Here is a 19,872-nt window from a genome sequence, read left to right as displayed (position 1 = left end):
AACCATAATGAGATACCACCTCACACCTGTCAGAACGGCTAAAATTGACAACACAAGAAACATCAGGTGTTGGTGAAGATGTGGAGAAAAGGGAACATTCTTGTACTGTTGATGATAATGCAAACTGGTGCAGTCACTCTGGAAAACAGTTCCTCTACCTGTTAAAAATACAATTACCATATGACCCAGCAATTGTGCTACTAAGTATTTACCCAAAGGATACAAAAATACTAATTTGAAGGCATACATGCACCCCAATGTTTATAGCAGCATTATCAACAATAGCCAAACTATGGAGAGAGTCCAAATGTCCATCAATTGATGAACAGATAAAAAAGATGTGATAAATATATACAATAGAATATTACTCATCCATCAAAAAATGAAATCTTGCCATTTGCAATGACATGGATGGAGATAGAGTGTATTATGCTAAGCAAAGTAAGTCAGTTCAGAGAAAGAAAAATACCATATGATTTCACTCATTGTGGAATTTAACGAACAAAACAGATGAATATATGGGAAGTGGAGAAAAGAGAAGGAAACAAAACACAAGAGACTCTTAACAGAGAACAAACTGAGGGTTGATGGAAGGAGGTGGAAGGGGGATGTGTTAGAAAGGTAATGGGTATTAAGGAGGGCACTTGTTATGATGAGCACTGGGTGTTGTATGTAATGGTGAATCATTGAATTCTACTTCTGAAACCAATATTGCAGTGTATTTTAACTAACTTGAATTTAAATAAAAATTTAAAAAAATAAAAATAAGATATTTTCTCATTTCAAAATAAATAGGTATATAAAAATAAATAATAGGAAGATTTTTTTAACAAAACAAATCAATGAGGAGAGGAGCTGTTTCTTTGAAAAGATCAACAAAATTGATAAACCATTAGCCAGATTCATTAGAGAAAGAGAACTCAAACAAAATCAGAAATCAACTAGAAGAAATAACAACCAATACCACAGAAATACAAAGGATTGTAAGAGAATATTATGATAAATTATATGCCAAAAAATTGGACAATCTAGAAGAAATGGATAAATTCCATATATAGAAGCATATAAACTACCAAAACTCAAATAGGAAAAAATAGAAAACTTGAGAAGACTGATTACCAGCAATGAAATTGAATTACTAACCAAAAAACTCCCAACAAACAAAAGTCTATTACCAGATGGCTTCACAGATGAATTCTACCAAACATTTAAAGAAGAGCTAATTTCTGTTCTTCTCAAACTATTCCAAAAAAGAAAAAAAAATAGAAGAGGAAGAAAAACTTCTAAATTAATTCTACAAGGCCAGAATTACCCTGATACCCAAACCAGCTAAAGACACTACAAAAAAAGAGAATTGCAGGCCAATATCTCTGATGAATGAAGATCAAAAACATCTTCAACAAAATATTAACAAGCCGAATCCAATAATACATTAAAAGATCTTTCATCACTATCAAGTGGGATTTATTCCTGGGTTGCAAATGTGGTTCGATATTCATACATCAACCAATGTGATACATCATATCAATAAGAGAAAAGATATAAACAATAAAATAATTTCAATAGATGCATAAAAAGCATTTGATAAAGTACAATAACTATTCATGACAAAAATCCTCAACAAAGTAGGTTTAGGGGGAACACATCTCAACACAATAAAGGCCATATATGAATAACCCACACCTAACATCATGCTCAATGGTGAAAAACTGAGAGCTTTACCCCTCATATCTGAACATTCCATTTAAATTATTAGAAGTTGCACAACTTCTGTTTCAGAATTAGGTCTTGACAGAAAATTGTGACAATTGCTCCAACTAAGACAAAAAACTGGATAAGTTTTTTTTAAGCACACATTTTTTTTTTAATTTTTTTAATGTTTATTTATTTTTGAGACAGAGAGAGACAGAGCATGAACGGGGGAGGGTCAGAGAGAGGGAGACACAGAATCTGAAACAGGCTCCAGGCTCTGAGCTGTCAGCACAGAGCCCGACACGGGGCTCGAACTCACAGACCGGAGATCATGACCTGAGCCGAAGTCGGCCGCTCAACCGACTGAGCCACCCAGGCGCCCCTAAGCACACATTTTTAAAGACATGTGTGTATACAAAGAATTTTAAAGAAACTAAATTCCAGAGAAAGACATATCCTTTCTAGGTGAGAAGATTTCAGTAGCCTAGTGGTTGGAGACATTTGCTGAGTCTGAGCAACAATGTGCAATAAATCAAACCAACAATAAGCAGAGAGACATTCCCAGAGTAAGAAGAAGCCAATAGAACTTCAAAAGGCCATATAGAGTGGCAGGACAGATTGATGTCTGCAGGAGACCCAAACAATAAAGAGATGATATGTTAAGGTAGCATGTGAAGTTCGATAGAGATTAAGGGTCCAATTTCATTTCATGTGAGTTTCCAATTGATCCAGCACTATCTGTTACAAAGATTTTTCTAAAGACTTTAGGTTTGAGCTCAAAGATGCACAGAACTGGAAGTGGCATCACTGCTTCTCATAAAATAAGAAATTAAGCTGGGAAATTTTCAAATTATTGACTTTTTGGGTACGCTTCTGAAAACAGAGCTCACATGGGAAACTTCAACTACAGAATTTAGTGATAGGTACTTGCAGGTAGAAAAAGAACTTAAACATTTGCTTACCTGGGACAGACACTACTCCAATACCATATAAGCCAGAAAGAAGATTAAATTAGAATACTTAGTACATTGCTATATGCTGAGTGTGGGCTACCAGCAGAGTGTGAAGTCTACCCCACACTGTCTTATGAGGTTTTCCTCTAAGAACCCCACTAGGTGTCCCCAAGGAAGATCTGAAAGAATCCTTTAAAAATTCACCGTTTTTGTTACCAGGAAACACCACCTCCCTGAGCCCCTACTACCATGCTAACAAGCCTGGAGTAAAAACAACAATGGAAAACATCTGGAAGAGCTCAAGAGATAGAAACTCTCTAGGGAGCAGCACAAAATGAAGATGCAAAGAAAAAGAGTCGGGGGGGGGGGCGGCGGGAATCACAGTATGAATGTAGCAATTTTATGTTTTTGGCTCAAATAGTATAATCATAGAAATAACAAACTTCATACCTAGCCCATTTCCTTAGTACATTTGCAAAACAAAACCTAATAAAGGTCTAGAAAAATCATGTTCATTTACAAGTATAAAAATACTATTTATGTCTAGTCATATCTATTGCCCTATGCATGTTCAGCTTACAATCAAAAACAAGATATACATGAAAACAAAAATAAACAGTTGAGACTTTATCAAAGTAAAAAGCTTCTACAGGGTGAAGGAAATAACCAAATCAAAAGGCAACCCACTGAATGGGAGAAGATATTTGCAAAAGACATATCTGATAAAGAGTAAGTATCCAAAATATATAAAGAACATATACAGCTCAACACCCAAAAAACAAATAATCCAGTTTAAAAAATGGGCAGAAGACATGAATAGACATTTTTTCCAAAGAAGACAACTAACAGACACAGAAAATGATGCTTAACATCACTCATCACCATGGAAATACAAATCAAAACTACAATGAGATGTCATCACACACCAGATAGAATGGTTAAAATTAACAACATGGGAAACAATAAGTGTTGGCAAAGATGCAGAAAAAGGGGAACACTTTTACACTGTTGGTGGGAATGCAAACTGGTGCAGTCACTCTGGAAAAAAGTATGGAGGTTTCTTAAAATTTCAAAAATAGAACTACCCTATGATCTAGCAATTGCACTAGTAGATATTTATCCAAAGGATACAAAAATACTAATTTGAAGGGATACAAGCACCGTAATGCTTACAGCAGCATTATCAACAATAGCCAAATTATAGAGAGAGCCAAATGTCCATCAACTAATGAATGGATAAAGATATGGTGTGTGTGTATGTTTGTGTGTGTGTGTGTGTGTGTGTGTGTGTGTGTGTTGGAACAAAAAAGGATGAAAATATTTTCAGCCATAAAAAAGGATGAAATCCTGCCATTTGAAATGATGTGGTTGAAACTACAGAGTATTATGCTAAGTAAAATACATCAGTCAGAGAAAGACAAATACCATACGGTTTCACTCATATGTGGTACTTAAGAAACAAAACAGATGAACATAGGAGGGAAAAAGAGAGGCAAATCAAGAAACAGACTCTTAACTATAGACAACAAACTGACGGTTACTGGAGAGGAGGTTGGGGGGTGGAATGGGTTAAAGACTTGACAGGTATTAAGGAGGGCACTTATGATGAGCACCAGTGTTGTATGTAAGTGATGAATAGCTAAATTCCACATCTGAAACTAATATTGCACTGTGTCACCTAGCTGGAATTTAAATAAAAATTGGAGAAAATATTAAAAAAAGATATAAAAATACATAAAATATAATAAAACATTACATATTTTCAATAGACAACAGTCATTAGAGCCAAACATAGGTATGACACAGATATTGGGACTATCAGAAGGAATTAAAAATAACAATGATTAGGGACACCTGGATGGTTCAGTTGGTTAAACATCTGACTCTCGATTTCAGCACAAAGCATGATGTCACACTGGTAAGGTTGAGACCTGCATTGGGCTCTGTACTGGGTGTAGAGCCTGCTTAAAATGTTCTTTCCTCCTTCTTCCACTCCTCCCCACCTTGTGCAAGCATGCTCTGTCTCTGTCTCTTAAAATAAAAAACAACAGTGATTAAAATATTAAGATCTCTAAGGAGAGGAGCACCTGGGTGGCCCAGTAAGTTCAGCGTCTGACTTTGGCTCAGTTCATGATCTCACAGTTCATGGCTCAAGCCTCACATCGGGCTCTGTGTTGACATCTCAGAGCCTGGAGCCTGCTTCAGATTGTGTGTCTCCCTCTCTATCTGACCACCCCCCCCCCGCCCCCTGATCACACTCTGTCTCTCTCTCTAAAAAAATAAATAAATATTAAAAATTTTTTTAAAAAGTCTCTAAGGAGAAAGGTAGACAGATTTGAGGTCAGACAATTACAGCAGAGAGGTGAAATCTATTAGAAGACTCATATGGAAATGGTAGCAATAAAAACACAGTAGCAAAAATGGAGAATGCTTTTAGTGGGCTTTTCAGTAAACTCAGCATAGCCAGGGGAAGAACTAATAAACTTGACACAATATAAGTAAAAGTTTTGGAAACTGAAACACAAAATTAAAAGAGAGTAAAAATCTCAGAATAGAGCATATGAGATCTGTGGGATAATACTAAACAGTGTAACATAATACTTATTTAAAATTACAGAAGAATAAAGAAAAGGACATAAAATATTTAAACAAATAAGAACCCAGTATTTTACAAAATTAATGAGAGACCAGTCACACACAGATCCAAAAAGCTCATAAAACACCATGCAGGGGCACCTAGGTGGCTCAGTCGGTTAAGCATCTGACTCTTGATGTCAGCTTAGGTAATGATCTCATGGTCCATGAGTTCAAGCGCAGTGTCCAGCTCTGAACTGACAGCACGTGGAGCCTGATTGGGATTCTCTCTCTCTCCCTTTCTCTCTGTTCCTCCAACATGTGTGTGCATGCTCTCTTTCTCCAAAATAAATAAACTTACACACATAAAAAGAAAACACCATGCAGGATAAATACTAAAATAAAACCACATTCAGCCACATCATATGAAAACTGCTGAAAATCAAAGATGAAGAGAAAATCTTGAAGGCATCCCAGGGTTATGAGGGGCACATTACTTGTAGAAAAACAGGAATAATAATTGCATCATAATTCTTATCAGAAGTTTTGCAAGAATATAAATCATACAAAGCACACTTTCAGACCATAATTAAATTAAATTAAAAATTAATAGCATATAGAAAATACCCAGGTATTTAGAAAATAAACAATACATTTCTAAATAATTCATGAGTCAAAAAAGAAGTCTCTGTGCTGACAGCTCAGAGCCTGGAACCTGCTTCCGATTCTGTGTCTCCCTCTCTCTCTCTGCCCCTTCCCTGCTCACATTCTATCTATCTCTAAAATAAATAAATAAATAAATAAAACATTTAAAATAAAAAAAAAGAAGTGTCTGGTCTGAGATGGCTGCAAAAGAAGACACTGCATTCAACTCTTTTTATGGATATACCAAATATGCAGCTACATACAAAATAACTACCACTGAACAGACTGAAAACTAGCTAAACCGCTCCCTCCCTGAATAAAGGATAAGAGTTACACATCAAGATGGATATGACAGGCTCTTAACAGATTGGAGGATCCAATATGGAGGAACAGCATGAAAGCTTTTTGTGTGTATTGCGTCCGTGAAATAGAGCCAGACAACCACTAACCATCCTACACATCTAGAAAACTGAATGAAGGATGAACACAACAATCTGCACAACCTGAACCACAGAATTCAGCAGGTATGTGGTGCGGAGACCTGAACCTGGGGAAGAAGAAGCCATGAAAGGTAGGGAACTGCTTTTGCAAGTGGAAACAGGATGGAGACTGGGGAGGGGGGAGAATACAGGAAAATCACCCCTCCCCAAAAGCAGCTGGGGAAAAAGTGGAAAATTGGAAACAACCACAGGGACTACTAAAAAAGGAGAAAGGAGAAAGGAGAGGATTTAAATTCAATTAAGACTGAGGGCTTCTGGGAAGATGGCGGCGTAGGAGGACCATGGGCTCACCACGTCCTGCAGATCACTTAGATTCCACCAACACCTGCCTAAAGAACCCAGAAAATCGCCAGACGACTAGCAGAACAGATTCTCCGGAGACAAGTGTAGACAAGAGGTCCATGGAAGAGGGTAGGAAGGGCGGAGAGGCGGTGCGTGCTACACGGACTGGCAGGAGGGAGCCAGGGAGGGGGGCAGCCCACCAGCAAAGCAGAGACCCCGAGTCTGGCTTGCAAAAAAGGAGGGGCCAGATGGAGTGTGTTCTGACAGCAAGAGGGACTTAATATCTGGAAGGTTATAAGTTAACAGATCTGCTCAGAGAACGGGAGGGCTAGAGGACAATGGGAGGGAGACTTGTTGAGCCCTGGACAACAGAGCGCAACTTGGTGGGGAACAAAGGTGCTCGCCAGCACCATCTCCCTCGCCCATCCCCCAGCGAAAATCCCAAAGGGAACCAGTTCCTGTCACGGAACTTGCTTGCAACGCACAAACACCCAATGCTGTGCTTCTGCGGATCCATTCCTCAGGCGGGTCTGACTCCCTCCCGGTGCCTCAGGGCCCCTCCCGAAGCAGATCACCTAAGGAAAAGCAAGCTGAGCCTGTCCCTCCCACCCATGAGCACCCTGCCGCTCTACCCTAGCTAATACACCACATCCCCAGCACCACAAGCCTGGCAGTGTGCAAGTAGCCCAGATGGGCCACACCACCCCACAGGAGAGGTGGGGTGAATCCCGCCCCTAGGAGAGGGGAAGAGAAGGCACAAACCAGTCTGTCAGTGGCCCCAAAGGTGGGCTGGGGCAGACATCAGGTCTGACTGCAGCCCAACCCACCAACACAAGTTGTACAAGACAGCACAGGGGAAGTGCCCTGCAGTTCCCAACCACTCCAGGGACTATCCAAAATGACAAAACGGAAGAATTCTCCTCAAAAAAACATCCAGAAAATAACGACAGCCAACGAACTGATCAAAAACGATTTAAACAATATAACAGAAAGTGAATTTAGAATAATAGTCATAAAATTAATCGCTGGGCTAGAAACAGTATAAAGGAAAGCAGAGAATCTATTGCTACAGGGATCAAGGGACTAAGGAACAGCCAGGAGGAGCTAAAAAATGCTATTAATGAGCTGCAAAATAAAAAGGAGACGACCACAGTTCGCATTAAAGAGGCAGAGGAGAGAATAGGTGAACTAGAAGATAAAATTACGGTAACAGAAGAAACTGAGAAAAAGAGAGATAAAAAAATCCACGAGTATGAGGGGAAAATTAGAGAACTAAGTGATGCACTAAAGAGAAATAATCTATGCATAATTGGTATTCCAGAGGAGGAAGAGAGAGGGAAAGTGCTGAAGCAGTACTTGAAGAAATAACAGCTGAGAACTTCCCGGATCTGGGGAAGGAAAAAGGCATTGAAATCCAAAGGCACAGAGAACTCCCTTCAGACGTCACTTGAATCGATCTTCTGCATGACATATCATAGTGAAACCGGCAAAATACAAGGATAAAGAGAAAATTCTGAAAGCAGCTAGGGATAAACGTGATCTAACATATAAAGGGAGACCAATAAGACTAGTCATGAATCTCTCTACTGGAACTTGGCAGGCCAGAAAGGAATGGCAGGAAATCTTCAATGTGATGAACAGAAAATATATGCAGCCGAGAATCCTCTATCTAGCAAATCTGTCATTTAGAATAGAAGGAGAGATAAAGGTCTTCCCAAACAAAAACTGAAGGAATTCATCACCACTAAACCAGCCCTACAAGAGATCCTAAGGGGGATCCTGTGAGACAAAGTACCAGAGACATCACTTCAAGCATGAAACCTACAGACATCACAATGACTCCAAACCCATATCTTCCTATTATAACACTGAATGTAAATGGACTAAATGCTCCAACCAAAAGACATAGGGTATCAGGACGGATAAAAAAACAAGACCCATCTATTTGCTGTCTACAAGAGACACATTTTAGACCTAAGGACACCTTCAGATTGAAAGTGAGGGGATGGAGAACTATTTTTCATGCTACTGGAAGTCAAAAGAGAGCTGGAGTAGCCATACTTATGTCAGACAAACTAGACTTTCAATTAAAGGCTGTAACAAGGGATGAAGAAGGGTATTATATAATAATTACAGGGTCTATCCATCAAGAAGAATGAACAATTATAAATGTCTATGTGCCAAATACGGGAGCCCCCAAATATATAAAACAATTACTCACAAACATAAGCAACCTTATTATTAAGAATGTGGTAATTGCAGGGGATTTTAACACTGCACTTACAGAAATGGATAGATCATCTAGACACACGGTCAGTAAAGAAACAAGGGCTCTGAATGAAACATTGGATCAGATGGACTTGACAGATATATTTAGAACTCTGCATTCCAAAGCAACAGAATGTACTTTCTTCTTGAGTGCACATGGAACATTCTCCAAGATAGATCACATACTGGGTCACAAAACAGCCCTTCATAAGTATACAAGAATTGAGACCATACCATGCATACGTTCAGACCACAATGAAATGAAGCTTGAAATCAACCACAGGATAAAGTCTGGAAAACCTACAAAAGCATGGAGGTTAAAGAACACCCTACTAAAGAATGAATGGGTCAACTAGGCAATTAGAGAAGAAATTAAAAAATATATGGAAACAAACGAAAATGAAAATACAACAATCCAAACTCTTTGGGATGCAGCGAAGGCAGTCCTGAGAGAAAATACATTGCAATCCAGGCCTATCTCAAGAAACAAGAAATATCCAAAATACAAAATCTAACAGCACACCTAAAGGAAATAGAAGCAGAACAGCAAAGGCAGCCTAAACCCAGCAGAAGAAGAGAAATAATAAAGATCAGAGCAGAAATAAACACTAGACAATATAAAAAATCTGTAGAGCAGATCAATGAAACTAAGAGTTGGTATTTTGAAAAAATAAACAAAATTGATAAACCTCTCGCCATGCTTCTCAAAAAGAAAAGGGAGATGACCCAAATAGATAAAATCATGAATGAAAATGGAATTATTACAACCAATACCTCACACATACAAGCAATTATCAGGGAATACTATGAAAAATTATATGCCAAAAAACTGGACAACCTGGAAGAAATGGACAAATTCCTAAACACCCACACACTTCCAAAACTCAATCAGGAGGAAATAGAAAGCTTGAACAGACCCATAACCAGCGAAGAAATTGAATCAGTTATCAAAAATCTCCCAACAAATAAGAGTCCATGAACAGATGGCTTCCCTGGGGAATTCCACAAGCTATTTAAGCAGAGATAATACCTATCCTTCTCAAGCTATTCCAAAAATAGAAAGGGAAAGAAAACTTCCAGACTCATTCTATGAAGCCAACATTACTTTGATTCCTAAACCAGACAGAGACCCAGTAAAAAAAGAGAACTACAGGACAGTATCCTAGATGAATATGGATCCAAAAATTCTCAATAAGATACTAGCAAATCGAATTCAACAGCTTATAAAAATAATTATTCACCATGATCAAGTGGGATTCATTCCTGGGCTGCAGGGCTGGTTCAACATTCACAAATCAATCAATGTGATACATCACATTAATAAAAGAAAAGATAAGAACCATATGATCCTGTCAAGCGATGCAGAAAAAGCATCTGAAAATATTCAGCATCGTTTCTTAACAAAAACCCTCGAGAAAGTCGGGATAAAAGGAACATACTTAAACATCATCAAAGCCATTTATGAAAAGCCCACAGCTAACATTATCCTCAATGGGGAAAACCTGAGAGCTTTCTCCCTGAGATCAGGAACACGACAGGGATGTCCACTCTCACCGCTGTTGTTTAACATAGTGTTGGAAGTGCTAGCATCAGCCATCAGACAACAAAAGGAAATCAAAGGCATCCAAATTGGCAAAGATGAAGTCAAGCTTTCACTTTTTGATGATGACATGATATTATACATGGAAAATATTATAGATTCCACCAAAAGTCTGCTAGAACTGATACCTGAATACAGCAAAGTCACAGGATACAAAATCAATGCACAGAAACCAGTTGCATTCTTATACACTAACAATGAAGCAACAAAAAGACAAATAAAGAAACTGATCCCATTCACAATTGCACCAAGACTCATAAAATACCTAGGAATAAATCTAACCAAAGATGTAAAAGATCCTTATACTGAAAACTATAGAAAGCTTATGAAGGAAATTGAAGAAGATATAAAGAAAGGGAAAAGCATTCTGTGCTCATGGGTGGAAGAATAAATATTGTTAAAATGTCAATACCACCCAATGACATCTACACATTCAATGCAATCCCAATCAAAATTGCACCAGCATTCTTCTCGAAGCTAGAACAAGCAATCCTAAAATTTGTATGGAACCACAAAAGGCTCTGAATAGCCAAAGTAATTTGGAAGAAGACCACCAAAGCAGGAGGCATCACAATCCCAGACTTTAGCCTCTACTACAAAGTTGTAATCCTCAAGACAGCATGGTATTGGCACAAAAACAGACACATAGACCAAAGGAATAGAATAGAAACCCCAGAACTAGACCCACAAAAGTATGGCCAACTAGGAGGATCCTGGGAAGATGGTGGCGTAGGAGGACACTGGACTCACTGCGCATCCTGCTGATCACTTAGATTCCATCGAAACTTGCCTAAATAACCCAGAAAACCGCCAGAAGACTAGCAGAACGGAGTCTCTGGAGCGAAGTGCAGACGAGAGGCCCTCGTAAGAGGGTAGGAAGGGCTGAGAGGTGGTGCGTGCTCCACGGACTGGCAGGAGGGAGCCGGGGCGGAGGGGCAGCCCACCAGCTAAGCAGAGCCCCCGAGTCTGGCTGCAAAAGCAGAAGGGCTGCACGGAGTGTGTTCCGACAGCAAGCGGGACTTGACATCTGGAAGGTTATAAGCTAACAGCTCTGCTCGGAGAACGGGAGGCCTGGAGGACAAGGGGAGGGAGAGTTGTTGAGCCTCGGACAACAGAGCTCAGCTTGGCGGGGAACAAAGGTGTTCATCAGCGCCATCTCCCTTGCCCACACCCCAGCCAAAATCCCAAAGGGAACCAGTTCCTGCCAGGGAACTTGCTTGTATCCTGCAAACACCCAAAGCTGTGCTTCTGCGGATCCATCACGCTGGCGGGTCTGACTCCCTCCTGGTGCCCCAGGGCCCCTCCCGAAGCAGATCTCCTAAGGAAAAGCGAGCTGAGCCTGCCCCTCCTGCCCCTGTGCACCTTGCTGATCCACCCCAGCTAATACGCCAGATCCCCAGCACCACAAGCCTGGCAGTGTGTAAGTAGCTCAGTAGGGCCACGCCATCCCACAGTGAATCCCTCCCTTGGGAGAGGGGAAGAGAAGGCACACACCAGTCTGACTGTGGCCCCAGTGGTGGGCTGGAGGCAGTCATCGGGTCTGACTGCAGCCCCGCCCATCAACACAAGTTATTCAAGACAGCACAGGGAAAGTGCTCCACCACTTCAGGGACTATCCAAAATGACAAAGTGGAAGAATTCCCCTCAGAAAAACATCCAGGAAATAACAACAGCTAGCGAACTGATCAAAAATGGTTTAAACAATATAACAGAAAGTGAATTTAGAATAATAGTCATAAAATTAATCCTTGGGCTTGAAAACATTATAAAGGACAGCAGAGAATCTCTTGCTACAGAGATCAAGGGACTAAGGAACAGCCAGGAGGAGCTAGAAAATGCTATCAATGAACTGCAAAATAAATGGAGACAACTACGGCTCGGATTGAAGAGGCAGAGGAGAGAAAAGGTGAACTAGAAAATAAAATTATGGAAAAAGAAGAAGCTGAGAAAAAGAGAGGTAAAAAAATCCAGGAGTATGAGGGGAAAATTAGAGAACTAAGTGATGCGCTAAAGAGAAATAATCTACGCATAATTGGTATTCCAGAGTAGGAAGAGAGAGGGAAAGGTGCTGAAGCTGTACTTGAAGAAATAATAGCTGAGAACTTCCAGGATCTGGGGAAGGAAAAAGGCATTGAAATCCAAGAGGCACAGAGAACTCCCTTCAGACGTAACTTGAATTGATCTTCTGCATGACATATCATAGAGAAACTGGCAAAAGACAAGGATAAAGAGAAATTTCTGAAAGCAGCTAGAGATAAACGTGCTCTAACATATAAAGGGAGACCTATAAGACTCGTGACCGATCTCTCTACTGACTCTTGGCAGGCCAGAAAGGAATTGCAGGAAATCTTCAATGTGAGGAACAGAAAAAATATGCAGCTGAGAATCCTTTATCCGGCAAGTCTGTCATTTAGAATAGAAGGAGAGATAATGGTTCTCTCAAACAAACAAAAACTGAAGGAATTCGTCACCACTAAACCAGCCCTACAAGAGACCCTAAGGGGGATCCTGTGAGACAAAGTACCAGAGACATCACTACAAGCATAAAACATACAGACATCACAATGACTCTAAACACATATCTTTCTATAATAACACTGAATGTAAATGGACTAACTGCGCCAACCAACAGACATAGGGTATCAGAATGGATAAAAAAAAAAAAAAAACAAGGCCCATCTATTTGCTGTCTACAAGAGACTCATTTTAGACCTGAGGACACCTTCAGATTGAGAGTGAGGGGATGGAGAACTATTTATCATGCCACTGGAAGTCAAAAGAAAGCTGGAGTATCCATACTTATATCCGGCAAACTAGATTTTCAATTAACGGCTGTAACAAGAGATGAAGAAGGGCATTATATAATAATTACAGGGTCTATCCATCAGGAAGAGCTAACAATTATAAATTTCCATGCGCTGAAAACAAGAGCCCCCAAATATATAAAGAATTACTCACAAACATAAGCAACCTTATTAATAAGAATGTGGTAATTGCAGGGGGCTTTAACACTCCAATTACAGAAATGGATATATCATCTAGACCCATGGTCAACAAAGAAACAAGGGCCCTGAATGATACATTGGATCAGATGGACTTGAGAGATGTATTCAGAACTCTGCATCCCAAAACAACAGAATATACTTTCTTCTCGAGGGCACATGGAACATTCTCCAAGATAGATCATATACTGGGTCACAAAACAGCCCTTCATGAGTATACAATAATTGAAATCATACCATGCATACTTTCAGACCACAATGCGATGAAGGTTGAAATCAACCAGAGGAAAAAGTCTGGGAAACCTCCAAAAGCATGTAGATTAAAGAACAGCCTACTAAGGAATAAGTGGGTCAACCAGGCAATTAGAGAAGAAATTAAAAAATATATGGAAACAAAGGAAAATGAAAATACAACTTTGCAAATGCTTTGGGATGCAGCGAAAGCAGTCCTGAGAGGAAAATACATTGCAATCCAGGCCTACCTCCAGAAACAAGAAAAATCCCAAATACAAAATCTAACAGCACACCTAAAGGAAATAGAAACAGAACAGCAAAGACACCCCAAACCCAGCAGAAGAAGAGAAATAATAAACATCAGAGCAGAAATAAGCAATATAGAATCTAAAAAAACTGTAGAGTAGATCAACGAAACCAAGAGTTGTTTTTTTGAAAAAATAAACAAAATGGATAAACCTCTAACCATGCTTCTCAAAAAGAAAAGGGAGATGACCCAAATAGATAAAATAATGAATGAGGATAAAATTATTACAACCAATCCCTCAGAGAGACAAACAATTATCAGGGAATACTATGAAAAATTATATGCCAACAGACTGGACAACCTGGAAGAAATGGCAAATTCCTAAACACCCACACTCTTCCAAAACTCAATCAGGAGGAAATAGAAAGCTTGAACATACCCATAACCAGCGAAGAAATTGAATCGGTCATCAAAAATGTCCCAACAAATAAGAGTCCAGGACCAGATGGCTTCCCAGGGGAGTTCTACCAGACGTTTAAAGCAGAGATAATACCTATCCTTCTCAAGCTAGTCCAAAAAACAGAAAGGGAAGAAAAACTTCCAGACTCATTTTATGAAGCCAGTATTACTTTGATTCCTAAACCAGACAGAGACCCAGCGAAAAAAGGGAACTACAGGCCAATATCCCTGATGAATATGGATGCAAAAATTCTCAATAAGACACTAGCAAATCGAATTCAACAGCATATAAAAAGAATTATTCACCATGATCAAGTGGGATTCATTCCTGGGATGCAGGGCTGGTTCAACATTCGCAAATCAATCACCGTGATACATCACATTAATAAAACATAAGAACCATATGATCCTGTCAAGCGATGCAGAAAAGGCCTTTGACAACATTCAGCAACGTTTCTTAATTAAAACCCTCGAGAAAGTTGGGATAGAAGGAACATACTTAAAGATCATAAAAGCCATTTATGAAAAGCCCACAGCTAACATCATCCTCAATGGGGAAAAACTGAGAGCTTTTTCCCTGAGATCAGGAACATGACAGGGATGCCCACTCTCACCGCTGTCGTTTAACATAGTGTTGCAAGTGCTAGGATCAGCAATCAGACAACAAAGGAAATCAAAGGCATCAAAATTGGCAAAGATGAAGTTAAGCTTTCACTTTTTGCAGGTGACATGATATTATACATGGAAAGTCCGATAGACTCCACCAGAAGTCTGCTAGAACTGATACATGAATTTAGCCATGTGACCGGATACAAAATCAATGTACAGAAATCAGTTGCATTCTTATACACTAACAATGAAGTAACAGAAAGACAAATAAAGAAACTGATCCTATTCACAATTGCACCAAGAAGCATAAATACCTAGGAATAAATCTAACCAAAGTTGTAAAGCGTCTGTATGCTGAAAACTATAGAAAGCTTATGAAGGAAATTGAAGAAGATATAAAGAAATGGAAAAAAATTCCGTGCTCATGGATTGGAAGAATAAATATTGTCAAAATGTCAATGCTACCCAAAGCTATCTACACATTCAATGCAATCCCAATCAAAATGCACCAGCATTCTTCTCGAAGCTAGAACAAGCAATCCTGAAATTTGTATGGAACCACAAAAGGACCCGAATAGCCAAAGGAATTTTGAAGAAGAAGACCAAAGCAGGAGGCATCACAAACCCAGTCTTTAGCCTCTACTACAAAGCTGTCATCATCCAGACAGCATGGTATTGGCACAAAAACAGACACGTAGACCAATGGAATAGAATAGAAATCTCAGAACTAGACCCACAAACGTATGGCCAACTAATCTTTGACAAAGCAGGAAAGAATATCCAATGGAAAAAAGACAGTCTCTGTAGCAAATGGTGCTGGGAGAACTGGACAGCAACATGCAGAAGATTGAAACAAGACCACTTTCTTACACCATTCACAAAAATAAACTCAAATGGATAAAGGATCTGAATGTGAGATAGGAAACCATCAAAACCCTAGAGGAGAAAGCAGGAAAAAATCTCTCTGACCTCAGCCACAGCAATTTCTTAGTTATATACACAATGGAGTACCACGTGGCAATGAGAAAGAATGAAATATGGCCCTTTGTAGCAATATGGATGGAACTGGGGAGTGAGATGCTAAGTGAAATAAGCCATACAGCGAAAGACAAATACCATATGTTTTCACTCTTATGTGGATCCTGAGAAACTTAGCAGAAGACCATGGGGGAGGGGAAGGAAAAAAAGAGGTTAGAGTGGAAGAGAGCCAAAGCATAAGATACTCTGAAAAACTGAGAACAAACTGAGGGTTGATGGGGGTGGGAGGGAGGGGAGGGTGTGTAATGGGTATTGAGGAGGGCACCTTTTGGGATGAGCACTGGGTGTTGTATGGAAACCAATTTGACAATAAACTTCATATATTGAAAAAATAATTTTTTAAAAGCCAAAAAAATAATAAAAAATAAATAAAAATAAATAAAACAATCTGTGATAAAGCGCCAAAAAAATACCCAAAAGTATGGCCAACTAATCTTTGACAAAGCAGGAAAGAATATCCAATTGAAAAAAGACAGTCTCTAACCAAATGCTGCTGGGAGAACTGGATAGCAACCTGCAGAAGGATGAAAGTAGACCACTTTCTTACAGCATTCACAAAAATAAACTCAAAATGGATGGAGGACCTTAATGTGAGACAGGAAACCATAAAAACACTAGAGGAGAAAGCAGGAAAAAACCTCTCTGACCTCAGCCGCAGCAATTTCTTACTTGACACATCCCCAAAGGCAAGGGAATTAAAAGCAAATATGAACTACTGGGACTTCGTGAAGATAAAAAGCATCTGCACAGTAAAGGAAACAATCAATAAAACTAAAAGGCAACCAACGGAATGGGAAAAGATATTTGCAAATGACATATCGACAAAGGGCTAGTATCCAAAATCTATAAATAGCTCACCAAACTCCACACCCGAAGAACAAATAATCTAGTGAAGAAATGGGCAGAAAACATGAATAGACACTTCTCTAAAGACGACATCCAGATGGCCAACAGGCACATAAAATGATGCTCAACATCGCTCCTCATCAGGGAAATACAAATCAAAACCACACTCAGATATCACCTCATGCCAGTCAGAGTGGCCAAAATGAACAAATCTGGAGACTATAGATGCTGGAGAGTATAGAAGCTAGAGGATATGGAGAAACGGGAACCCTCTTGCACTGTTGGTGGGAATGCAAACTGGTGCAGCTGCTCTGGAAAACAGTGTGGAGGTTCCTCAGAAAATTAAAAATAGACCTACCCTATGACCCAGCAATAGCACTGGTAGGAATTTATCCAAGGGATACAGGAGTACTGATGCATAGGGACACTTGTACCCCAATGTTTATAGCAGCACTCTCAACAATTGTTCAAAGAGCCTAAATGTCCATCAACTGATGAATGGATAAAGAAATTGTGGTTTATATACACAATGGAGTACCATGTGGCAATGAGAAAGAATGAAATATGGCCCTTTGTAGCAATGTGGATGGAACTGGAGAGTGTGATGCTAAGTGAAATAAGCCATGCAGAGAAAGACAGATACCATATGGTTTCACTCTTATGTGGATCCTGAGAAACTTAACAGAAGACCATGGGGGAGGGGAAGGAAAAAAAAAAGAGGTTAGAGTGGGAGAGAGTCAAAGCATAAGATACTCTGAAAAACTGAGAACGAACTGAGGGTTGATGGGGCATGGGAGGGAGGGGAGGGTAGGTGATGGGTATTGAAGAGGGCATCTTTTGGGATGAGTACTGGGTGTTGTATGGAAACCAATTTGACAATAAATTTCATATACTAAAAAAAAAAAAAAGACTGTAAACAAGGTGAGGGCAAAGGCTGCAACTCCACAGGTCTATACCTGGTGGTGCTCTGGTGGGAAGGGCGAATCCCCGGGAACAGAGTGTAGTCTGGGAGGTTCTTGCACCACACGGGGAATGCAGTTCCACTGCTGGAAGGACATTTGGTAGAGACTGTTGAAGCCACCTGTCCCAGCAGACCCCAGAAGGTAGCCACATTCGCTGTTGTTGGGGCAAGGTCAATAAGGGTGAAGCCTAGTGCCAGATGTGTGTTGTGATTTTCCATCATCCTCGAGATGCTGCTCCTACACTGTCTCGTGAACATTTTCTGGGACAGGCTGGCACATGGTCGCAGTCTCTGGGCACCAGTAACAACAGGGTCCAGCGGGCATACCTGAGTGCAGCAGATATTTGGCCATTGCTCATTTGGCCACTGCTTGGTGAGACCTTCCAGGAGAGGGGCAGAACAGGTTAAAGCTGCAGTACCTCAGAAGTAAGGGGCTGGGGAAAACAGCTGCATTGAGACAAATCTTGGGAGAGAGGTATTGCCTGGGACCTGGTCACGGACAGTGAAGAACAGGGAGTGGACGAGAGCTGAAGATGGAGGACGGGTGCACGATTGCTGATCCAGGATTACAGACTGGGTAGCTGGGTGGCGCCATTTTCACCACTTCTGCGTAGACATATACGCAACTACAAGCCCTGCAATAATCCACCCCAGTAAGCTAGCAGTGCCATCTAGTGGAAAGCGGAGCTGTTACACTGAGTCCCACCCAACTGGTCCAACTTTGCTCTTCAAGAACACAAGTCTCACTGCTGGCTTAATTTATGGACTATAAAGAGCTACAAAGACTGACCTCTAGGGGAAAACGTAGCAATTTCGGTCCTACTTCAATCTGTTCGCAGGTTCGTCTATTAAATTTTCTTTCTCTCTTTTTTTTTCTTTTTCCTTTTTCTCTTTTACAATTCAGTTCTTTTTCTTGAATTCATTTTCATTTTCAGTTTTTATTAAAAACTATTTCTTTAATTTTTATTAATATATTTTTTACTATTGTGTACATTTTTTCAAATTCTATTTTACTTCCGTCATTTTACTTTAGTCTATGTCAGTGTACTCACCTCTTCAAATTTTCAAACAATTTCCGTTTTTTCTTTCTTTTTCCTTTTTTCTCTTTTTTGTTTCTTTTCATGAATGAAGAAAGAGAAAAACTTCATTTTTACTTTCAATTTCTATAAAAATATTTTTATTTAAATTTTATTACTATATTTTTTGCTGTTATGTAAATTTTTTCAAATTATATTTTACTTCCATCATTTTATTTTAGTCTACTACACTGTATTCACTTTTTCAAATTCTTTTTTCTTTTTTCTTTTTTCTTTTTCTTTTTTTTTTTTTTTCAACGTTTATTTATTTTTGGGACAGAGAGAGACAGAGCATGAACGGGGGAGGGGCAGAGAGAGAGGGAGACACAGAATCAGAAACAGGCTCCAGGCTCTGAGCCATCAGCCCAGAGCCCGACGCGGGGCTCGAACCCACGGACCGCGAGATCGTGACCTGGCTGAAGTCGGACGCTTAACCGACTGCGCCACCCAGGCGCCCCTCTTTTTTCTTTTTTTAATCTTTTTTCTTTTCCGTTTCTTTTCTCTTAAACACAGAAAATGAAAAAAATTATATTTATTTTTAATTATTATTAAAAATATTTTTCATTAATTTTTGTCTACTATATTCTTTACTTTTGTGTATATTTTTTCAAATTCTATTTTATTTTTTTAATTAAAAAAAATTTTTTTTTAACATTTATTTTTGAGACAGAGACAGAGCATGAATGGGGGAGGGTCAGAGAGAGGGAGACACAGAATCTGAAACAGGCTCCAGGCTCTGAGCTGTCAGCACAGAGCCCGATGTGGGGCTCGAACTCACGGACCACGAGATCATGATCTGAGCCAAAGTCGGCCGCTTAACCGACTAAGCCACCCAGGCGCCCCTCAAATTTTATTTTAGTAGCATCATCTTCTCGTTTTAGTCTAC

This window comes from Leopardus geoffroyi, chromosome X (genome assembly GCF_018350155.1).
Source record: "Leopardus geoffroyi isolate Oge1 chromosome X, O.geoffroyi_Oge1_pat1.0, whole genome shotgun sequence".
NCBI lineage: Eukaryota > Metazoa > Chordata > Mammalia > Carnivora > Felidae > Leopardus > Leopardus geoffroyi.
This window is presented reverse-complemented; position numbering follows the sequence as displayed.